Source organism: Hylobates moloch, unplaced genomic scaffold (genome assembly GCF_009828535.3).
Source record: "Hylobates moloch isolate HMO894 unplaced genomic scaffold, HMol_V3 SCAFFOLD_5, whole genome shotgun sequence".
NCBI classification, from domain to species: domain Eukaryota; kingdom Metazoa; phylum Chordata; class Mammalia; order Primates; family Hylobatidae; genus Hylobates; species Hylobates moloch.
The window spans coordinates 75,773,807-75,778,786 of NW_026652280.1; positions in this window are offsets into that span (position 1 = coordinate 75,773,807).

Consider the following 4,980-nt stretch of genomic DNA (forward strand, 5'->3'; position numbering starts at 1 on the left):
CACACTGCAAGCAGCTTTCCTGGCTGGCACCAAGTAACTTACTGGCACCTGGAAGCTTGGAGATGCCAGGCACCACAGGACCCCATAAAGGGAGGCACAGCCCTAGCTCAGGAAGCTCCTAAGTCTGTGCTCCCAAAGAGGCTGAAACTCTTCTTTCCTTCTCTTCACCCACAACATGGCAAGTAAGGGGTATGTTTCAGCTCCATTTGTGTTATAGCTTCTTTAGCTCCACCATTCAGTGGGTCCTAAGTTCTTGTCCTATGACCAGGAAGAATGTGGTACACAGAGAAATGGAAGGTGAGCAAGATACAGAGGAGCTTTATTGAGCAATAGAACAGTTCACAGCAGACTTGCATGGGGTAGTACCTTTCTGCAGCCAGGGTGTCCTGATGAGTGTTCAGATCCCAGCAAAGAGGAGACCCTGGAGTGGGAAGCTTCTCTCTGCAGGCAAGTTATCCCGTTATCTTCCCGGCTCTCAGCAGACGGCAGGCCCTTGAATGGGTAGCTTCTCTGTCCTGGTGGTCATCCTGATGTCTCCTGCTATCAGCAGAGAGGGTAGCTGCTCTCTGCACCTGCTCGTCCCATCATCTGCCAAGCTCTGGCTGAGCACGGGGCTTTTATGGGCCTCAGATGGGAGAAAGCCCATGCTGATTGGTCCATGAGCAGCCATGGGTAGGCCCAGAAAATACATGGCAAGATCTCCCTCTGGTCACTGGGAATCACAGCCCAGCCCAAGCCTTCTGGCCTTCCCTGGCCTGAACATGGTGTGCACCCTTCTGCCCAGGAATCTGGCTGCATCCTGCTGCCATTCATAGCCCCTGGACTTGGCACTGACTTTGCTCTGAGATCAGAGTGGTCACCCACAGCAGGGAAAAGCCAGGCAGTGAGAGCAGGCACTTCCAAGCCTATGGGGTCAGTGGGGCCTTCCTGGGACCTCAAGAGTGAAGGGATGCCTGAGTCTGCAGCTGTGGTTTGGGTGGTTGCAGCTGCACAGGGTTAGGAGGAGAAGCCAGGGATCCTGCCCTCTCTGTGGAGCAAGAGGCCCTTTGCAGCCATGGTTTGAGCAGCAGCAATGACACCCAGGGAGCTCCCACCCTAATTCGAAAGGGGCAGGGCTCCCTCTTGTCCCCAGCTTCTGCTGGGCCCACGGAGCATGCAGCCCCAGCCACACCTCCCTACTGCAGCTGGTGTGATGGAAGCAACTGGCCATCAGGAGCGGCCGCTGCCATCAATATCCCCAATTAATCCACCAGTCCAGGAACTATGAAACCCACACTGATTATGGCAGAAAATAGACTATTACAATCTTGGATTACAATCTTAGCCTAATGGAAGCACCAATCTAGCTGCCATCCCAGATGTGCAGTTGTTACTGGAACAAACAGCCTCTAGAAGTATTCATTGGCATGAATTTGGAAATGTGTTCTTTTCCACACTTATCAGGAAGCAAGTTCAGAAGCAACCAATTTTCTCCTAGCATAGTTATCATCAAACATTCCCCAAAATTCCCAGGGCTATCTGAACTCTCCTCAGCCACAGTGTAGCCTGTGGGACCTTGATCATCTGGAAAACTGTAGAACATTGCTCTGGTCCACTATAGTGATGACATCATTGGAACTGAGGAAGAGGAAGTAGCAAGTATTCTGTGGAAGCAAGTACTCTGTAGTAGTTTGTTACAGAAGCAACAGGAATAGGAAACTACTGCAATACTCATGAAAACTAATTGTACCAAGTAACATGTACAATAAAGCATATAGTGATATTTTGTATAGTAGAAAAATCTGGAAACTACTCCAACTTCCACTGGCAGAATGTCCTAAGAAGCAGACACCAAGATGGGATTACACATGCAAACATTTTGTTAGGGGGATACCTCTGTAAAAGGAAATAGGGAAGACAATGAGAAAAGCTAAGAAAGATGCAAGTCAGACCCCAGGTCAAGAAGAGAGGAAGACAAGATTGAGCAGAAGCATGTTAGACTGTCATGAAGTAGAAGGACAATTCAGCAAAGTTATTGAGAAATCCTTGAACCAAAATGGACTGAGAAAGGAGTCCTGTGTCTCCCAGGTATGGGTCCACCTTAGAATCCATTTTGCACGCAGACATTAGCAAGGAGCAGCCCACGGGAAGTTGGGTGTCAGAAAAACTACTACAAGGAATTTCAAAGTGAGAAGCTGAGATTCTGGGTCATTTACACTCCTGAAGGAGATCTACAAATTCATTCACATGGCTGCTACACAGGTGAAGGGATAAATTAATTAGATTTTAATCACATAATGGAATATCCTGCAGCAGTGAAAATGAATGAACCACTGCTACAACAACACAACAGATAAGTTTTAGTACTGTTGATTTTTTTAAAAATCACAGAATAAAATAGAAGAAAATGTTTCATTAACTTCAGTAATAGGCAAACTAGAAAATATATGTTTCAGGGGTATGTGTGTGTGTGTGTGTGTGTCTGTGTGTATGTCTGTGTGTGTGTGTGTGTAAAGCTATACATCAAAAAATAAAAGAATACAAAGAAACATTCATAATGTTGCTATTTGCAGGTAGGGATGAGGGTAAGCCAATGCAAAGTACAGGGAAAGAGAACATTGGAAAGTATATATTGTAGATAATTTTTGAGACTTTGGACTGGATTATTCATTTAATAAATTATTATGTAATTAATATTAAGTGGGGCTATGCATGGACCAATGGCAACAGTGTGTCATGAAGCAGGGTGATGACTAATCCAATTCTCTGCACATTGTTATGATGTTTAATTAAAATAAAATTTCAGAAAGTTCAGAAAATTGAGCGCTTTCTAAGAAACTTCTTATTGTACAAAACAGGCTATGACTTTACATTGAACATCCTCAGGGAGACCGTGTACTCACCTAACCACTGCTGTTGCCCCCAGAATCAGGTCATTCAGGAGTCAGTATGTGAAAGGAAAATTCTTTGAGAGACCAGCCCTAATCCAGAGCAAAGCAAATGATAGGTTGCCCCTTTAGTTAATTCAATCAAATTCCATTTTCAGTGGTAGAGTGTAGATTAGAGAGATTAGATCTAACAGCTAACACTTATATTTAAATTTTATACCTAAATGCCATCAGTGTTAATTTCTGAAGTGCTCAATAAGAAAAAAAAAAAAACTTGAGTTTTGTATGCCCTTCTTTGGAAAATTTTAGGCCTGAGTAAGAGGAAGTGGCAATTGCTCTTCAGTAGTTTGTTCCAGGAGCAATAGGAACAGGAAACTAGTGCAATATACATGAAAAATAATTGTACCAAGTAACACATACAATAAAGTTTATAGAAATGTTGTGTACAATACAAAATATCGCCTCATTCTTTTTCACGAGGCAAAAAGGGGGCAATTCAAGATATCAGTTTAAAAACAAAATACTTTCTCAGAGGGCAACATATATAACTTAATTCACATAAAATAAAAAAAATCATTCTTCATAGAAATATGAAAAGATATCCAACCTAGCTCATATGAGAAAAGGACAAACAAATTAAATTATTTTCACCTATAAAAACAACCAATTTTATATAAGTTTTGTAATAATCTGTGAGAATTTGGAGAAATAGTCACTAGATTTGGTAGAAGTATAAACTGGTAGAGCCTCTTGAGATATCTTGGTAAGTATCAAAAGTTATCATTATCATACCCTTTACTCAGTTTCCTCTCCAAAATACCTTTTATTCCTACAGATATATTCACAATAATATTTACAGTAACATTGCTTATATTAGTAAAAGATTGAAAACAATCTAAATGTCAAACAATGGGGGAAACAGTATGATTAAACAGATTAATAAATGCAACTGTTCAATAAAATATAACACAAACATCTAAAAGAGTTAGGCTTCTCTTTTCATACGGATGGAGACAAATCACCCAAAAATATTAAGTGAAATGAAGGCTGAACAATGGGAATAATACGTTGCCTTTTGTTGCAGGAGTGAATAAAGAATATGAATATAATATGTTTTCAAATGCAGTGCAGGGCTTGTATATCTGGAAGAATAACAGGAGCTTGTAACAGTGGTGATCTCCAGGGAAGGAAACTGAAGGCTGGAAATCAAGGGATGAAGGGGGACATGGTTTTTACTCCATACACTTTCATAATTCTGAATTTACCATTTGGTTTGTTATTCATCACCCACCCAAAAAAAGAGAAGGTGGGGGTAAGAAGAAATGAAAGCAGGAAGAAAGGAAATAAAGAGGGGAGAAATGGTGGAAGAATAAAAGACAGGGAGGGAAGAAGGTTAATAGCAAGTTGTCCATAGTAGGGCAAAAACCCCCTGATGGCATTAAAACAAGAATTTTGTTCCCCCTGGAGAGCTTAACTTTGCTTCAGCAGAAAATAACTAGCAAACGTTGTTTTTCCCAATTACATCTGAGCCCCTGGAACCTCAGGTTCTCAAGAGAGTGGGTATTGATCTCTTATGCCCCAGCTATATACTCGCTGATGAGGAAGAACTGAAAAGAGAGACCTTGGTCAGCAATCAGTGCCAGTTGCAGAAAGAGAACGTGTAGGCAACCTCAAAGTAAGTAAAACAAAGCAAATAGCATTTTTTCAAAATCTGACATGTATCATGCCAGTGCATGGTGGAAATTTTGGAGCAAAAGATTAGTCAAAACCCCAGAATGTTTCACCTCAAAACCAGGAAGAATTACTTCATCCTTGGTGATTTACTGAAAATACAGGGATGGGCTTGATTCAGTCTGAGTATCACCTGGGAGAAAACATAAATGAACAAATGATTGAATGAATAAACTGATTGCTCAATTAACCAATCAATATAATATGCCTTTAATGTATTATCTGCATTGTTATTAAAGTCATTTTCTGGGCATATCTTCCATGCCCAGCCCTGTGCTGAGAAATGTACATAAATTTACATAAATTTGCTCACTTAAACCTAACATCACTGCACAATAGACTTTATTTTTTCTTCTTCATTTTTTAACTTTTTATTATGAAA